Source organism: Ochotona princeps, chromosome 6 (genome assembly GCF_030435755.1).
Source record: "Ochotona princeps isolate mOchPri1 chromosome 6, mOchPri1.hap1, whole genome shotgun sequence".
Lineage (NCBI taxonomy): Eukaryota > Metazoa > Chordata > Mammalia > Lagomorpha > Ochotonidae > Ochotona > Ochotona princeps.
This window is the reverse complement of record NC_080837.1, coordinates 49,927,813-49,948,481: the sequence shown is the minus strand read 5'-3', so window position 1 is coordinate 49,948,481 and position 20,669 is coordinate 49,927,813.

The window sequence follows — 20,669 nt, the reverse complement described above, 5'->3', positions numbered from 1 at the left end:
CTCCTGCAGTGCAAAAGTCACATCCCCTCAGGATTTCTGTGCAGTCAGACAATGCATCGTCACCTGTCTGTGGTGATGCAGGTGTAAACAAATGTACTGCACTACCAGTCTTATCAAAGTATAGAATATACAATGATTCTAGGTCTGTAAATGGTTGATATTAAGTGACACATGCATTAAGTGACATGCATTAGTCAACTTGTATTAGGTTACTGGACTATGTATTAACTAGACAAAACTTACATTATTATTTTAGAGTACACTGCTATTATTTAGAAGAAAAAAGTTCATTTTAAAATACCTTACAGAATTAGTCCAGAAAAAAAGAATTGTTGTAAGAAGTAAAATAACTGTGCCTGTTGCTGTCCTGGAAGGCCGTGGAATGGGAAAAGGTGTGAGATAGAAGACGTGGATTGCAATGGTCACTGATCCTGACCATGTGGAGGTCTAGCAAGTTGTTTGTGTTTGTGCATTAAGTTTTTAAAATAATTTTAACTAATATATTAATGATACACATATTTGTGGGAATACCAAGGGATGCTTTGATACCTGCTTACACTACATGATGGTTAAATCAAGGAAAAAATGTATATATATTGTATATACATTTGTATATATTGTGTATATATATACAGCTGTGTGTATATATATATATATATATGCTCAAATACTTCTCATTATGGTGTAAATATTCAAAAATCCCTTTTTCTATGTTTTGAAATATACAAATATATACACACATATATATTTTTACACAAAGACATATATATTCACCTATACAATAATCATTGTTTGTAGTCACCCTACCATGCATTAGAAAACCAGAGAAAATTTAGTTTCTAGAATATGTTAAAAGCAAACAATCAAAACATTTCAAAATAGATAAATAGTCCAACAATGAGAATTTTCAAAAGTATGCATGTATGTATTTATATTGCAAAGGCAGAGAGCCAGAGGAGAGATAAAACGAAAGTGATCTCTCATTGTTTCATTCTCTAACTCCATTCACAGTAGGAGTGGACCATGTCTAAGCAGAATCCAAAATCTCCATCCAGGTCTTCCCCATGGATGGAAAGAATCCACACACTTGAGCCATTATCTGCACCTTCAAGGATGCACATTGATGAGGAAGCTGAAGTGCAAGCATGGGCTTGATTTGAACCAGACACTCCTATGAGGAACACAAGCACCATTCCTCGCCAGCACAAGGTTAACCTGCAGCACCACAGAGCCCACCATAAGAGCAAAGCATTATTGCAAAAGGATCAATTCAAAACACTTCAAAATTCGCACAGCTGGAAAGTTAAAGTAATATAAAGTTGCTTGGTTGATGGGGAGAGAAAAACATCTTATAAATTTAGTGTAGCTGAATTGTACCTTGTTTACCAAATCTATATGAGTACAAAGGAATGTTCTTGAGTAAATGTTTATTTCACATTCATCCTCTGACATGTAGAGCAACTTCCAATCCCCCAAGCTTTATTCATGGTAGTGGTCCTCGCAGGTGAACCATTTATTATCATTTGCACTGCATTTTTACTGTATTCTATTGCTACGTATCCTTTTATTACATCAAATATAATCATGCTATGATTGCTCACAGTATTCAGTGTAATCTGTAGCCCAGGGGCAATGAGCTACAGCATCCAACCTAGGTTGTGCTGTGGACCCTGCAATCTAGGTTTGTGTTGCTACATGCTGGTAGAAAGAAAATAGTCTACAACATGCTTCCCAAAAGAGAACGCTATCGCTGGCAACATGACATTGTATTTTAACTGCTCAAATAAAAGCAGGCAGCTAAGAAAAGAGGCAAGTGGTAGAATGTATTACACTAAAAACATTAAAATTGAAAATATCTCCAGAACAGGTGACTGATTAAAAAAAAACATAAGCTACCATAAAGAATGGAGGCGATGAAAATATAAATGGCAACAGTGAAGGTTGGCAGGACAGAAGATGCTGCACCCAACCAAAAGAATTGAAACAGGAAAAACGATAATCCTAATAGAAGAAATTTTAAAGTGTTTATTTTCTTTTAATAATAAACTGCATCAACTTCTTTCTCCTCTTTCAATACAGATTACCAAAAAAAATTTTCAGGAAAAAGAATTAGGTTCAAACCAATTCCATACAGTTGTCTTACATATTTTCAAAAACACAAATTGTGAATAAATCTGTAAGTAGAAAACTTGAAGGAAAGATTTTATCTATGTGTTTTTTCAGGACGTCTGTTATTCTAAATTCAGTGGGTAAGTGGGAGTTGAAATAGAATTTGAAGGTGAAAATGCTTTTCTATCCTTCCAAAAATACCCCCTGTGTCAAACCATTAGTAAAAAGCAGTTCACTTGTATCATTGCCTACTGTGAGCACACAGTTGCATCAATTGTGTGTTTTTTTTATCCTTCTGTTGGGAAAGCAAACCAAAAATTCATAAGTAGGAAGGAATTGTTAAGAGGGGGAAAGAAATTCTGTCAAGGTTTTGCATGTGTGTGTGTTTCCATTTGGGGAGTAAAGTCAGTTCATAGAAGACAAATGTAACAAGCAATACTATGATCTTGTTATGGATGATGCTACAATGACTGCTAGAGATTACACTATGGAGTTGAGCTTGTACCTCTTCAGGGCCCTAAGCCTACTCCCATAATCAGAACTAAGCCCACCTGCCAATACTCTGACTTCTCTTCCCCTCACCTGCTTTACCATCTCCCTCTTGTGAAGCTTTCTTTTTATCCTTTACAAAAGCTTACCTTTGATCAAGTGCCTTTTCGTTTGGGACCACAGTGATACCATGCACAATTTTATACTGGACACTATGCTTGGTATATGCTTGCAATGAAAGAATATCAACTGAACTTGAACTGTGGCAATGCAGCAAGGTGGAGGAATCCACCATGGGGGGAGGGTTTGGAGAGGAGTGGAGGGGAATCCAGTACCTATAAAACTGTGTCACATAATGCAATGTAATTAATAAACAAACAAACAAAAGTTATAATTCAAAATGTAACAAAAGCCAGGACAGACATTTTTTAGATCATTAGAGGATACTACTCAAAATAGAAAACAATGCCAGTATCATCCTCTGGGGTAGAGGGACATACTGGTATTGTTCAGAGAATTCTGAAACACTTGTTCAGGCCTGGCGCAACAGCTCAATTGCTAAATCCTCACCTTGCAAGTGCAGAGATCCCATATGGGTATCAGTTCATGTCCCAGCTGCTCCATTTCCCATCCAGCTCCCTGCTTGTGGCCTGGGAAAGCAGTAGAGAATGGCCCAAAAATTTGCGACCCTGCATCCACAGGGGAGTCCCAGAAGCAGCTCCTGGTTTCTGCTTTAGATTGACTCAGCTCCAGTCAATGCAGCCACATGGAGAGGGAACCAGTGGATGAATAGCTTTCCCTATGTAAGTCCTTCTCTATGTAAATCTGACTTTCCAATAAAAATAAAGACATCTTTAAAAAATAAGACACTTGTTTAGTAACTGAGCCTGAATGAAATTCGGAAGTTGCAATACTGCATCTCCACCATCACCCTCCTTGTAATAGTACCAACAGTGTACAGAAATCACTGCAAAATTCTCACATACTCAATCTCATGATTTACTTTCATTCATATTTTATCCTGTGGCTATTGCTTGTAGGATGGTGGACTAGATTGTGAACAAAGAAAAAACAAAAACAAAAACAAAAGCAAACCAGGTCATTGTACTTACAGAGAACAGCAGACTGATAGATAATATTAACAGCCTGAAGAGATCTTAAGTAGTGAAGAGTAAGGAATTGTAAATTGAAAAATGGCCATTTTTTTCTGTAGTTGAAATTCATGATGAGAAAATTTAAACATAAACAGGATTGTGGATCGTGAAGCTGGATTCCAGGTGCCTATTCCAATTTAACTAGAAAAGTTGAAAAGTTACCTCCTTTTGTCTAATTTTCAAAAAACTCCTTGCAAAAACTTCCTACCTTTGTCCACTACAATGCACTAGGTACCAATAAAGAGAAAGCAGACTTTTTCTCCTCAAAAAAAAAAAAGTTAAGGAGGTACTTTTGCTGTTCAGCTGCAGGACAACAATTCCACGAATAAAAAATAAAGTTAAAAGCAATGAACAATGGTCATGTAAGTAGTAATAAGTAATTTTGGGTTAAAAATTAAAATATTTTAATATAAAAACAAGTAATGTATAACTCCTGGAAAGGCATAGTAAATGAGATAACATGTTCTCATATCATCTGAGAAGTCCATCTTGGGTGTATATGCATACAGACATACAGCACTTTGTCTCCATATCTGAACAAATCAGTCCCCGCTACACTTTCATCATATATCCCTCAAAAAACAGAAACAGTGAGCAGAGACCACATCAGGGTGAAAATAAGAGATTTTCACCAGCAAGACGTTAACAAACATGCTACAGAAATAATGCATCACAAGAGTGGTGAAAACGGAAAACGAAAACCTTCTTGGAGGAATAGATGCTAGTGCGTGACCCTTGGGGCACTGAAGGGATTACAATGAAAAACTAGACCTTCATTGTTCATGATATGCAACAAAACAGTGTTGGAATGGACCCTTACAATCTCAAGTGTTTACAAGCAATCCATCTCTTATGGATGATCAATTAATGAGTCATAAGAACTTATTGGGAGAGATACAAATAACTAGGAAGCGTGAGAAAAATAAGATTTGCAGCAAAAACAATTAGATTTGACACTACAAAACTGCAAACTGAAACAAACCAAGAAAAAGCCATTCCTTAAGAAGATGAGTGAAACAACCCCTACTCCTATTAGCATTGAGATTTTTGATAGAGGTTATCTATATTAGAACAAACATATGGTATCTGACCTTTTGAGTTTGGCTCATTTCTCTTAGCATACTGGTCTCCAATTGGGGGCAAGCTATTGTATTTCATTCTTTTTAATAGCTGAGTCGTACTCCACAGCATATATGAACCACAGTTTCTTTCTCTAGTCCTCTGTCTATGGGCATCTCGGTTGTTTCCAAGCTTTTGCAATTGTTGATTGTGCTACCATGAATACATGGATCCAACTTGCTTTCTCATGTGTCGGGTCCTTTGGATATATTCCCAGGAGTGGGACTGCTGGGTCATATGGTAGGTGAATTTTCAGTTGCCTGAGTATTCTCCATACTGACTTCCATAGTAGCTGTACCAGCCTGCATTCTCACTAGAAGGTATTGTATTTACTCCTTCAAGCCTAGCAGATCTACTTGATATTGAAGAATTATGTAATGTAAAGCTCATAGACAAAATAAAACACAAGTATTTAAAGCAAAATTCTGCAAGGGAAAAATGTTTCTGCTGTGACAGGACTGTTCAGCAAGCAAGATGCTTGCTTTCTAACCAATAAATATGTTTACTTCTGTTTGGAGCCAGAAGCTCGGTAATACACACCAGGTTCTTGGAAGCAAAGTGAGTTGAATTGAAGAAAGAAGGCAGACAGCCTTTTAGGCAAACTGTTAAGTAACTGTGTCCCGTTACATCTTAATTTTCAACAGGTGCTGCTTAAATGCAATGTAGTATCATCCTTGCATTTAATAAGGTCTCTAGACTGTGAGTTCCTGTGTCAAATGTTTCATGGATTCATTTAAATTGGATAGAATTACAACACCTCCCCCTGAATAGAGATAGACACGCCATTTGGAGACTGTAAGGGGCAGCACATTAATTATCATTCCTAATTTCCCTCCAGCAATCATTTCTGTCAATAATTCTATTTCAGCTAAGATGAATAGGAGGCACACAGTCACGACATTTAAGCAGCAGGCGGCTGACAAAGAGGTTTTGGAACCTAAGACACGACTCTATCATATAGTGTACAAGAGCCTCGCTCTTCAGCAGTATGCAGACCTGCAGGAAAAAGAGACCAATGGTCTGTAGTCTCACTGAATTTCTGTTGGAACATAGTGTTGGTGAAAACAAGCACTTTTATAGAACCCCAGTAACAACGTTCTTTTGAAGGGATTATGAAACACCATTTTTCCTCTTAACATGTTAAGAGTTAAAAGGCAATGGCCTGAAGCAAGATGCTGGGAGAAAAATTTATAAATAAAAAGTGTGTTCAGGTTTTATGGTATAGTCAGCTAAGCCTCTGCTTCGGACATCTGCATCTCATTACAAAACCCACTTTGGAGGTGCAGTGACTTTGCTTCAATTCTTGCTTCCTATGAATGTTTTTTGCAAGGCAGAAGATGGTGGCCCGCATGTTAGACTCCTGCCATCCACATGGCAGACTGGGAGCAGGATAGGAAATAGAGCAGCTGGGACACCAACCATGCCCATATGGGATGCCGGTGTTTGCAGGTGGAGGGTTAGCCAATTGAGTCATGGTGCCAGCCCTTTAAAAGGATTATTGATCAAAAAAAAAAATGGCATGGCTTTTCCCTTCCTTCTGTTGTGATAACTGTATTTGTAAAATTGGGCACACTTAAATAATTTTCAAGTAAATAAACAACCACAATTCTGCATTTAATTCTTCCTGGAGTTGGGTAAAAATGCGTCTGTTTATAGTCAATTTGAAATATATGTAAGTTGTTACTAAAACACATCCTAGGTGAACAGGACAGCAGGAAGTGTGAAAGGACACAACTTGTGCTAGGAAGCAGAAGCAGTGAACAGGGGTGACAATCAATGCCCAACCATTCTTTCTAAAGAGGGCACTTACAGAGAAGAAGTAGGAGTCTGATGCATTACTGGTTCTGATATTATTAAATAATTAGATGAGTAGCTCGCTTTGACTCAACTATGGCTCCAGCTAATGTTTACTTATGCCTTGTGCTTTGTAAGTAATTGTTACTTACACCCCAATTAGAAACTCCATTGCCTATGGATATGGCAGTATTCCCTCCAGGGCCATAATCACACACTCAACAACAGACTCTAAAGTACTTTCTGAAAGCACAATGGAGTCAGGCAGAAACCTCTGTGGAATAGGGCATTTCTTTCCCGCATTTCCTTCCTATCAATTTTGGCTACAAACTGTTATACCGCATGACATGATAAATAAATATGAGGTATTATTGAAAAGGAAGATACATTCTTAGCAATTTATGTTTATTCAAAGAGTAGATTTAAATGAGTTCATAAATAAGCAAGCAATATAATAATATATATAATAGGTGATTAAATATATGTGTGTAAATTTATGTTGCACTTTTTAATCATCTCATTGTCTAAAAAGTATTATATTTCTACATTAAAAATTATTGATTGCATTGCATAATCCATATATCTGTTAAGTAAAACAATTATTCAATCCTATATTGTGGTCTTTGAATGCCAGAAAAAAATGCCAAATTTTTTTTTTTAATCTCCAAAATACTATGCATAATACTTTATAAATATTACTGCATGGTTGGGACATTTTCTTCTTTTAAAGGAAAATTTTTAAACTTTCTTCTTTTTTAATAATGATTTACATGATTGATCAGTGTGGGAAGAATTGAGGTTTAGTAAAAATTGCGTGAAAATTGCTTCCAAATTTGTTATTTCTTCTTTTTGTTCCTGGGGGAAGGGGAGAGACAAACGCAGAAACCACTCATGACTTTCCACACATCCCAGGACCCAGGGATAAGAAAATGCCACCTCATATCAACCCCAAGGGTCTGTCCAAGTGGTTTTTGCTTAAAATCAAAGCAAATAGAGCCTGGCTAAGCAGACTAAGCATCTGCCTGTGGCTAGCATTCCACTGGGGTATCAGTTTGAGCCCTGGCTGCTCCACTCCCTATCCAGCTCCATTCTTATTGCCTAGGAAAGTGGCAGAGAGGATGGTCCAAGTCCTTGGACTCAGGACTCATGTGGGCGATCCAAAGGAAGCTCCTGGCTTCAAACTGGCCCAACTCATGTCTTTATTGCCATTTGGGGCACAAATACACAGTTGAGAAATCACTCTCTCCTCTCTAACTGTGACTCTAAGTAAATACTATTAAAAAAATAAGAAAGCAAATAGATATTCATATCATCTGAGAAAATCGTGAATATTTCTTTAATTGAAAAAGGTGAAAAATGATGTTAATGGCTTCATGCAAATCTATTATCATCACCCACTGCTTCCAAATTCTTGAACTTTTGCTAAAATTGTCTAGACAAATAGCAACTGATTTCTTAAAGCAGAATCATGTAACTGATGGAAGTGTCAATTTGTATTTATTTATAAACTAATATTCTTCCAAAATATTACTTAATATAAATATCTTCATTTAGAAATCACTGTTTGCATTGACTCATTGTCTGGGCGTTTGTATCAGTATAGCAACAAGCAAATGATTATCACTTTCAAAGCTTATGCTTTGAAAAATACCATCTAATTATTAACAGACGTATAATAAAGTAAGATTGTATTCTAACATGCAACAATCATTGTCTCATCTTGATGCATAAGAGGCTCAGGAATTCAGAAACTCCACAAATCTCATGGAAGTCTGTTAGAGGAGCCAACATTGGCCTTCCTTGTGAAAGCGTCATATACATAGGATTTATCTTATTTTTTATAAAAGATAAATAACACTGTGCCATAATCACTTTTCTCTCTAATTGATACAATCTTTCATTCAATATTAATGTAGAGAAAAGTTATGATATTCAAAGAATGATAGTTTTTGTGAGCCAGACAGAAAAGTGATGAAGAGCGCTCCTATCCACTGGTCCACTCCCCAAAAGCCCACAAGAGCTGGGACTAGACAGGGGTGAAGCTACCAAGTCATCCAAGTGAGCCATCACCAGTACACCCTCTCTCACTCCATGTTTTCCTTAAAAGAAAGCTAGATTCAAGAGGGGAAGCTGGAAAGCTACATCTTATCCACCACACCAGACTATGTCTCACAGAACATTGTTAATGATATTCTCACACACACACACAAAAAAACCTAAACTGGACTGAATAACAGTTCTATAAGGACAAAAATTTAAACATCACTTTAGAATTAGAAATGTGTTTCCTGATGCAAACATTCAGAAAACTATCGTTCCTTTGCCAAAATAATGACCAAGAAACTAAATGAAATCATTGATGAAGAGTAGATATCACCACTAAACTGCATAAGAAGGGAACCACAAGAATGCACCAAATGATACAAAAGGAACCAAAGAATCAAAGTCCTCAAACATCTGTACTAAGAAGCCAGGCTGAGCGGTCTTTTTCAGTTACTATACTGGAGTTCATAATGAAAGCTCCTGCTATCTTCCACTGTGCCGGCAAGGAGAGGACCATTCATGCTTTTCTTTTAACATCCACATAGAAAGAATTAAAAATACCATACCTTTAACACTTCTGCACTACAACACTGTGATTGATGTTTTTATTTCACAAGCACAATGCAATTCTTTTTAGTTAATAAAAAGAGAAAATGCACAAAAGAGCAGAAGGAAAGATAAAAAGAAGAGAGAAGTCAGGAGGGATCAGGAGAAAACTCAATCCTCAATAAAGGAACCCTTCTACCAAGCTTTATGCAATGTTTATGAATAAGAACAACCACTTCTGTTGAGTTTTCCCTACCATCTCCTAAACATGTTGACAAACATTTGCAGCAAAATAAAACTTCAAATTTTTCTTCCATGGAGTAATTTTAGGAGTATAAAATGTTTGCAAACCCCTGGAATAAGCATTACATAAAAAACTAAAAGTTTAAGTACTTCAAAATACTGTTTATCACATCAAACTTTAGCCTCAGGGAAAGCCAACAACTTGTTATTAATCAGCTTGCAGAATGTTTTAAATGATAACTTCAATAAAGTACGTTTAATAAAAAGACTGTCAAAAGAATTCTAATTTAAAATATTTTAAATCATCAATAAATTTAGACTAATACTTAAAATGTTTGCTAATTAAAAGACAAAACAAAACATGCTTTGCCTATTTAGCAAATGTATTCAAGTTTCAATGTGATTTAAATTTTTAAATCATTTTACTGTAATAACATATAATTTTAAAGATGATCTTGTGACATGAAATCACAAAAGATCTATATTGAGCCATAGAAAGATTGTAAGTCCTAAAATCCAAAAAAGTACTATTGGAATTGGAATCAAAGATCCACTAGAAGAGAGAGAAAAATGAACTGTAAATTAGCCAATATTTCAAATATTTTCAAAAGTAGTTAGTTATAATAATCCTTAGAGATTACTACATGTGAAAATGTTCTATTCTTGTCACAGCAAAACCACCTGACTCTCTCTCTAGTTCTGCAAACAGTTAGTAACACAAAAAACATAGTAAATGTGCATATGAAAATTATGCTAAGTGAAACAAGCCAGCTAGAGAAAGGCAACTGGTCTCAGCATATGTGGAATCCAAAATGCTGGAACTAAGAGAAGCAGAGAAGGACATCAGGTACTAAAAATTTGGAAAACTACGGAGAAGGAAAGAGTTGGAGAACTGTTGGTCAAAGAATTCAGATTTTTTTTTTGAAAAGCAGACAAGAATTAAAGGGAACTATTGTGTGCCATGTTGAGTGTAGTTAGTAATATAGAAGCAATTCTGAAAAATTCTAAAAGATATACAAAATGTTCTTACTGGAAAATAGCTATGCGTGCCTAAGAGACGGGGGCAAGTGCCACTCCTCACAGTGTGGCAGCTGTGGGGGGGTGCCCCTTCCGGGTCGGACCCAATGCTGGGGGTGCAGTGAACGAGTCCTCAGCCTCCCCCAGGACCCAAGAGAGCTCTTTCCTCAGGGTAAGTGCGCCATGAGGGAACTTGGGAACTGGGTTAAAATTCCTAGCTCCACCCAGCTGCTAATATCTTGTGGCTGGATGAGTTCGGGAGGGGTGCGGGGGTGCGGGCCTAAGAGATGGGGGCAAGTGACGCTCCTCACAGTGTGGCGGCTGTGGGGGGTGCCCCTTGCCGGGTCGGACCCAATGCTGGGGGCTCACGCCAAAGACACTGCCGCAAGGCAGTGAACGAGTCCTTGGCCTCCCCCAGGGTGGCCAGTGCACCATGTGGTGCCAGGCTCTGCCTGCTTGCCACCCGGCCAGGGAGCAATGGGGTATTGGTTGTCTGAATCGCTGCTTAGGTAGCTCCAGGTTGATCCCACTGTGCTTCTGGGATCTCAGTCAATCCTTAACATTCCCAATGGTGGTAACTCTTCCTTTTAAGAAATTGGTAACGGAACAGAATGTATTGGGCAGGACTGAGCAAACTTTAGCCTACAAGCAAAACTAGAAACCAGCAAGAAGCACCGGTCATGCCAAGCCATGCTCTGGCACCTACTGGTCTATTTGAGTCAAGGACACTAAGCCACACAGTCTAAGGCAGAGGCCAGGACAAGTGAGGGACTGAGACAAGCCGAGTCAGAGCAACCACTGGCAGGTGCATGATCCACGGCTAGGAACAGGCCCAGTTGGGGAGGTAAGGGGACACCTTAACTGGGTTAAGGTTCCCACCAAGGGGCGCATGTGCTGGAATGGGGTTGCGTTCTATCTAGGAAACAGTTGCATTCTCCCGAGGCACTAGTGTGGGCTGGGATTGGATACACCAGGCCAGGCCAGACCCCAACATCATCTGGTGTCCTGGAGAACCAGGGTGGATGTGGGACTGACTAGGCTGGGTCTCAACCCCTTACTGAGCCATGTGTGAGCTGTACGTGGGTATGGACGAGCCATGGCTGGGCTGAAACATCCAACAACAAGAACCAGAATGGGGTGAAAGCATGCCAGGAAAAGCCACTGTTCCTGCTAGGACAGGAGGTGAACTGAGTAGGGTTGGCTCAAGGACCCCCTGGTATGCGCAAAATCTGGCATTGGGAGAGGTTCTGATGGAGGAGCCTGGGAAACTCCTCTGGCAGGACACAGTCCCTGCAGGTAAGCGCAAGAAGCATGATAGGAAACAGCCCAGAATAGGCCATGGAAAGTTTCCCACTGGCATACATCTGGCATAGGTCAGGGGCAGACCGGGCTGAGTCAGTTCATGTCATACACTGGTAAATCTGAACACCAGAACAGAGTGTGGGTCGAGCCGGGACTGGTCGCGACAAAACCAGTGCACACTATGGAACGCTAGGGTGAGGTTGCCTGTACTGGATTTGACTGCAGCACCCAACCAGCACGCGCAAGATCCAGGAAGGGAGGGGCAGAACCGGTGGGGGGATTAAGGGGCTGGTCCCCTCGCCAGACAGCTATTCCCACTACAGAGCTTGGGCTGGGAAGGGGACAGACCAGACTAAGCAAGGCGGCAACACCTGTGCGCTGCTCGTGGACTAGATCAGGGAAAAGCCATGCTGGGCGGATTATTCCTGCTGGTGCAAGCATAAATTAGAGTGGGTGAGGGATGTTTGGGCCTAGCCACAGCATCAGCTGCCAGAAGCTGGCACTGGGGACTAATTCTTTCAAGTCAAATCACAGAACCACCCGAAGAGTGCATAAACCGGGACTGAGAGAGACCTGGGAGGGAAATAGTGGGTTCCCTCCTCTTGGGTCACTACTCCCGCGGGAGGGCATGAAAACTAAGACGGGGGCTGGGGTGGCTAGACAGAGAGGCACTCAACAACATCCGTGAGGGCTGGAGAGTTGAGTTGGTTAGATGGAACTAAGCTTTAATACCCACTGACAAGTACAAGAGCCAAATAGGATGTGGGACAGACTGGACTAGTCTGCTACACATACTGGCAAACCAGGGTAGGGGGCGGGCCTGGTGGGGGTTATTGTGGGTTGCCCCAACTAGGCTGCAGCTCTCACTGGTTGATGCGGGGGGCTGAGTGTGTGCTCAGCAGAACCAGGTTGGACTGCAACACCCATTGTCTCCAGTGGAAATCAGGACTGAAAACAGAACCAACCCAGCAACTGAAACCACCAGCTGATCGAGGTGACGGACTGTGCTGGGCCCTGTGCTTGCTAGAACATACAACAATCTGGTCTGGGAATACCTCAAAGTTTCTTTGGAGATCTCCCCAATCGAACTACTGGACTCAGAACCCTAGCCAAGAAAAGACAGAGGACAGAGCAAGTCAATCAACCATCTCAGCTATATGTTGGCAGCGAAATACTGGGCAAATGAAGACTCTATGATGGACTGTGTCAATCAGTGGACGACCTCATCGAGTGAAACTGGCAGTGATTCATAACTGGAGAACTATTAAAACCATTTGAGCAAGGATCTCAGAGCATGCCTCACATCCGGGACTTGGGGTGGGTGGGAAACTGGGTGGGGCTTCTCCATCAATACCCCCCTTTACCTCAGATACATGATGGAAACAATATGGACATAATACTATTACCCACTTCCCTACCCCCCTGAACATTTTTTTTACCGTAATTAACTATGTAAAAAGATTGTCAACAAAAATACAATAAAAAAAATTAAAAAAAATAAACATTTTAATCATAAAAACATAGCTATGTGAGCCATTCCACAATGCATCATGTTGCACATGATAAATACAATTTTTGTCAACTTAAATTAATCTTAAAAACTCATTTGCTGTCTAGTACAACAATTGCACAGGAAACATAAGATGGTGCTACAAACATCTGGAGAAAGGTATTTAAATATAAGTTTACTTTATGCAGAAGAAGTTTTGAAATCCACACATAGCTTTTTCATTATAAATATTTTTCACTCCCCTGAAGCTACAGCAAATTATTCAGAGATTCTCTGAGGATAAGCAAGTGCAAAAGGTGCATCAAGGCGAGAATTCCGGAATCATTGTCGATAGCAAAAGAGAGGTGTTTGAGTACCATGCTAGCATTCTGAGGAGGATGAGATTAAAGATCTCAGAATTTTAATACCTTGGCCCAGAACCCCCATGACTTCCTGAGGGTCAGTCATTTTGCAGAAGCTGAATCGACCTTTAATCTTTTCTGTCATAGAAGTCAATAAATCACCTTTTAGTTAATAACACAAGTTGGCCTAATGTTACTCATAGTGGGAAGAACAGTAGATACTACTCATTGCATAAACGTCGAATTCTTTGGGAAGCTTTTCACCCTAGGGACTACCTGACAGATTCACTTCCACTAGGATAATCTGCAATAATCCATACTAAGAACAAATTAAATTACAGAAGATTGGTTTCAGGATTTCAAATGCCCCTAATTAGATTACAAGCATCTAAAAAAATAAAGAAAATCTTCCATTGTATTTTACCCTCAAGAAATTGCACACCGACTCCTGTCTAAAACTTGAATTCACTAAATGTTGACAAATGTCAATAAATGACTTAAACAGAGAAAATGGTAGAATCGTATTCCATCATGACTTAGTAACATACATCTCATGGCTCACAGATAACCTGACATACCTGAAATTACAACCTGCTTGACCTCTCAGTCATTTTCTTTAGCTGATATTAAAATCACAAATATTTTGTCCTTGGTAGTTTTCTAACTCTATTTTAATCAATTTTATCATTTTGTCTTCTATTTTAGTGACAACTTGCTTCATAACATGTAAGATGTAAAACATACAAAATGAATAATGTCATTCCACGCTAAATTTTGAAAAAACTGGGTTGTAATTTGCCACCTATCTTCGTGAACTGAAGGCATAAGAAAGGACAATTTCATGAGACAAGGACACACCGGTAGAAAGTTTATTATATAGAGTTCCATAAAACTGGCATGTCAATTGTAATAGTTGACCTGCAAACTTAGCTCAATATTTCAACATATTTATTCTAGATGGGCAACACATAAAGAAACTCAGGGCGCTGGTGAGAATACTGTGGGACTTCAGTTGCCATGATTTCCCTACTACTCCCCCTTGAATTATTGCGATCATTGAATAGTCAAGTGAGTTTAAATACAATGGCATTGATCAAACAGATTCAAAATCAAATATACCAAAGTTTCAGAAAAAGTAAAATTCATATGTTACATTAGCAACCACATCTCTTTTAAAGGTAGGTTTTGCATATAAGGATCTGATCTTTTATAGCATTATTGTCTCCCACACCTGGTTTCCTGAAAGGTTGTGTTCTTCCTCTGTGCATCACTTGCTTACTTTATTTTAGTCATCTGTGCTAATCTCTATTAATACAGCATGAAATACTTGAGTGAAATCTCTCTGGAGGCTCCTGATCAGTCAACTTTAAAACCTGATTCCAACTATCGAATGAGACAATTTTGCTAGTGACAAAATTGCTCATTGACTATTTACACTGCAATGATTATTTTCCACAAAAGCATAATTTAGACTTACTTCAGAAGGAACACTAGGTTAAATTACTTAAATTCCCAGCAGCAATTTTTCTATCATTTCATTGAATACATCATTCAATCCAGCTTCTCTTGGCACACCTTCAGGAACTCCATAACCTTTATGTTTGGCCTTTTGATGTTGTAAGTTAAGATATGGGTGAAAGAAATGAGCAGGTGTTTTTCAAAAAAAGAAACTGAAATGGCTAATAGACATATGAAAAAAATGCTCGGCTTCCCTAGATATTAAGAAAATGCAACGAGAAATCACATTGAGGCTCCCCCTTATTCCAGTGAGACTGGCCTACATTCAGAAATCTACAAACAGCTGCTGGCATTGATATGGAGAAAAAGGTACACTGTTCCATTGTTGGTGGGAGTGTAGACTAGTGCAACCACTATGGAAGTCAGTATTAAGAACTCTCTCAAAACTGAAAATCGATCTATGGTATGACCCAGCTATCCAACTCCTGAGAGTATATCCAAATGAAGTAAAATCACATGAACAAAGCAATGGACATCTCTATAATTATAGCAGCAAAACCAATAATAGAAAATCACGGAAACAATCCATAGGTCTGACAAAAGTGAATGGATAACGAAGCCATGGTAAATCTACTCCATAGAATACTATACAGACAAGCCATGGTAAATCTACTCCATAGAATACTATACAGACACTAAAAATGGTCCCAAGTAGATATCATTATACTCAGTGAGGTAAGTCAATTCCAAAAGGATAAATATCATATGTTCTCTCTGATATAATGTAACCTTCATACAAATTACAAAACAAGAGATATGTAGGTGAACACATATATACACATATCTCATAGATGATCTGTAAAATGGAGACTAGCATACTGGGAATAAAACATACATTGCAGCAGGAGGAGGACTCCCCATGAAACAGGTAAATGTACTTTGGCAATATGGTGCTGGATTTTCTGCCTTTGTTTATACAGTTAGTGTCATGACACAGTCTAATAGCAGAGTGTTAGACTTTAACTGTTACTAAACTAAAAGACTGTACTACTGTAATAATATGGAAAAAAATAGTAGGAGAGAAAAAGAAGCAGCAAGAAAAGAAAGGAAAAGTGGGAAATCTCTATACATGCAAAGCTGTATCAAGGAAAATGATAATAATTCATAGGAGGATTTAAAATGCTTACAATTAAATTTATGTATTTTTCTGGATTTGTTGTTGGATGGAGTCACAAAAGATCTATTTTGATCTAATGTTTCTCCCAATATTCTCACAATTTCAGATTCTGCATACTGGTATCTTTATGTCTTTAAAAAAGAAAAATTTATTGATTTCTGTTGAAGTACAGATTTTCAGAGAGAAGAGAGACAGAGAGAAAGATCTTCATCCACTAGTTCATTCCCCAAGTGACTACAATTGCCACAGCTGAGCCAATCCAAAGCCAGCAGCCAGGAGCTTCTTCTGGGTCTGCCTCGTGGGTGCAGGGTCCCAAGGCTTTGGGCCATCCACTACTGCTTTCCCAGGCCACAAGCAGGGAGCTGGATGGGAAATGGAGCAGCTGGGACACCAACAGGCATCTGTATGGGATCCCAGCAAATGCAAGGCAAGGATTTAACCACTAGGCTATCAAGCCAGACCATATATCTTCATAAGTTAAAAAATGTTCATTCATGTGTTAGACAAGTAGAAAAACAACCTTATAGAGCGAACTTCCCTTGACTGATCGATTTCTCAAATGCCTGCCAGCTATACTCAAAAGTAGGTATAGTAGAGATTCAACAGGCATGCAGTTCCGAATCAGGAGTTTGGAATCCAACTATCCCTCCCTACCCTCTTCCTATGAATTGTTTTTGTGCCCACCTATGAGTCAATTAATACTTAGCTATCATTACCTGGGACACGACAGTGGTGAGGCAGTATTGCAAAACCACTCTCCTTTCAAGCCCCTTAAAAGCAAATACTGAAGTGGGGCTTGTTCTCTTAGTTTTAACTATGCTCTCTACTGACTAAGGACTGAAGGAAGCAGTCTTTCTTAACTTTTCCCTTCCTGTCCTACTGTCTCTGAACATGGCCCACATAAGTATGTTCTAATCATCTTATGTAAAAAAAAAAAAAAAAAAAGGTACCACTTTCTTAAGCCATACTTAAAATGCTTGCCAAGTAAGAGGCAAGAATCTGGGAAATAAATATTAGTCCTAAATCTAGACCACAACATATACTTTCAATTCAACCCTTTAGCTGTAACACAAAGCTATATGTGGCTCTACCTAATGCATGGCATCTATAAAAGTGATGATAGGAAAGCGAAATGTTCCTTCATTTAACCATCATCACAAGAGACAGACCAAGGTCCAAAGGCAAAAGGAAAACACACACACACACACGAAGACTTGAATGATGCCTCCCTATTGGACAAGAAAGGTCAATTAGCAAAGAAACAAGAATTTCTTTTACACACCATTGAATCTCCAAGATACAGGTCAATACTTCCACAATTATAAAGTCTACAAGATACAATCTAAATTAAAACAGTGATCAAATATACAACATTACTGTTACATAATTTAAAACAAAGTAACAGCTGAATTATTGTTGAGTTTAGTAATTAACCATTTCTAAAATTAAATCTAGGTAGGTAGGAAATCGACTGTTATGCTTCATAGTACTTCATATGTCTATTGGTGCAATGCTTCTTCCATTTTTTGTAGTATGAAAAGCAAGATTCACAAAAGATATTAAAGATGGAAATCATGTGTGCAGGAGCAGAGCTGGGGCGGAGGGGAGAATGTTCAAGACAAAAAGACCTGAGAAAATCACAGGAGTGCAGTCATGTAAGCACAATTCTGGTGGGCAGAACTATCAACAAGAGGGCAGGGACAAAGTCCATCGGAAGGCCAGGATGGTAACTCGGTTTAGCTTGCTCTTGAGAGAACAAAAAGCCATTAGAAACTGTGATGGCTAGCTGCTTCTTCCCTTTCTCATGATAAGCTAAAAACTGAAAATGGTGGAAAGGCACTTTTGTCTTGCTCAAAGTAACTTTTAGGTAGAATCAAGCATTTTCTAGCTTTTTAAAAAGACTCTCCTTTTCTCATTCCAACAGATAGGTGACCCTAACTATTTATCAGCCCATCTAACTGTCACACCCCCCTCTCAGAAGAATGGACCCTCACTGTCGTTAGGAATATGGGGTATTCCACACTCTGGCTGTTTCCCTCCATGTTTTTTCTTCAAAAGATATGACATTTTTTTTTCTTTTCATTTAATGAAGATGAATTACACATATATATATCAACTTCCATTATTTTTTCTCGTTGATCAGTAACAACTGCATTAATGCTACAGTGATTCTTTCATAAAGTTAAATCAACATTTTAATCTGAAAAGCACAAGAAATTGAAGTTTTTATTCTTGTAAAATATCTTCAATGTGAATACATGCTAAAAAATAAATGATATACATATAAGAAAAATAATATAGCAGTAATGTACATGAGATTATTACTGCCATATGGATGCTAAGACATGTCATCCTATTAGCAGAACAATACTATTACATAGGATCATACTATATGATCACTTACATCTACAAAGTCATAACTATGTTTTGACGTTCAGGAATTGAAATGAAAAGATGGCATTAATTTTTACTTTATCATTAAAATAAAATCACAAAATTTAACATTCCTGAAGAGTACTCATGGACCATGAAATAGTGTCTTCTAAGTATGGTTTCAGAAACAGGGAACCACACCAGGCTGAGGATTAAAAGCATGAGAGGCATAAATGATTTTGATGTGGGAATGAACTGGAGACAGGTAGGCTACAGCTGAGATGTCGATGAACCAGACATCTGCTGGCAGTGTCATTTTGTTGAAAATCTCATCTCTCAGCTAGCTGATGAAGCAATGAAGGAGACTGTTTTTTCTGGATTTAATTTTGACCACCAAGAAAAACTGGCTCATGAAATTCAAGTGACAGGAGCCTTGAGAGAAAGTCAACTTGTCATCTTAACGCTTGAAATAGCCAAGTAAGAAAACCTTCAGTACAGTGCGGCGGGTATGTTGGAGAAATTTTAGAGAGCAGGTCTGAGTAATTCCACAACTATCATCTTAAAAGGATTAGAAATCTTGAAAATCCAACTATTTTTTTAAAAAAAAAACTACACGTGGTTAAATGAGGTAGAAAACAACGAGATTATTCTGTGTCTGTTTTACTTATGAGGAAACTGAGGCTCTAGGAGACTAAGGATATGCCAACAAGATAAAAATCTAGCATAAAGTTCATAAAATAATGAAGGGCAATAAAAATGTCTCATGTGTTTGTCAGTCATTTTTTTTTTCATTTTATTTGAAAAACTCAGTGAAAAAGAAAGAAGGAAGTAGAAAGAGAGAGAGATCACTCTTCCTAAAAGCACAGTAGCCAGGGCTGGATAATGTTAAAGTCAGGAGAATGGAATTCCATTGTGTCACATGGATTGCAGGAACTCATGCACTGTAGCCATCGTCTGCTGCTCCCACGGGTGCACATTAGTAGGAAACTGGATCAGAAGTGGAGCCAGGACTCATCTTACACGATTTTGACATGGGCTGCAGGAATCCCGAGCAGCATCACAACAGCAATGCAAACACCCACCCCAGAATGCACACTTTTTGAAAAGTCTCATTTATGTATTTGAAAGTTAGAGTTGCAAGGGAGAGGGGGTATAAAGAGAAAAAAAGAGAAGAAGTGGTTGAGACAGATTTTCCTCTCATGGGTTCACTCCCCAAATAGCTACAATTGCCAGGGTGAGCCAGACTGAAGCCAGGAGCCAGGAATTTACTCTGGGTTTCTCACATGGATAGCAGAGGCCCAAATACTTGAACCATCTTCAACTGCATTTCTTAGGTCATTAGCAGGGAGCTGAATCAGAAGTGGAGCAACCAAGACATAAATCGAAATCCATATGGGATGCCAGCAACAAAGGCAGCAACTCGCACTGCTGTGTCACAAGGCTCTGCTGTGTCAGAAGGCAAGTTTTAATAATAATAAAAAAAAGGATGAATCATGTGGCTTGAAATAGATCATTTCATCCTAACCCAGAAGAGCACATAGGCATGAGAAGTTTAATTTGCACTTTCATTTATTCTAGCAAAGATAAACTAAATTCAAACAGAAGAAAATCACATGGCAATGCGTCTTTTGTGAGATAAGTTTAAGTGTCCATGAGCAGATAACTAGTATTTCATATAAACAAAAGCATTCATCCATATGTTTGTCTGGCCTTGGTCTCCTGCACAGTGAGAGTCTGAAGAACAAAAAAAAAATTTCTAGCAACTTCTAACTGAGCATGTTCTCTATCATAAAAATGTAAACAAAAAGACAAAAAGAGTAACTAGATAAATGAAGAAAAGCAGTACAAGTAAAAATTCAGCATAGATTAGGCTACAGTCAGCGTTCGAGGAATTCAATCTACAATCACACACAGAAACACATACTATTTCTCATGCAGGAAATGTTGTGAGGATCCAACAAATGCAAGTATCCTGAGAGCTTAAAGACCATGAA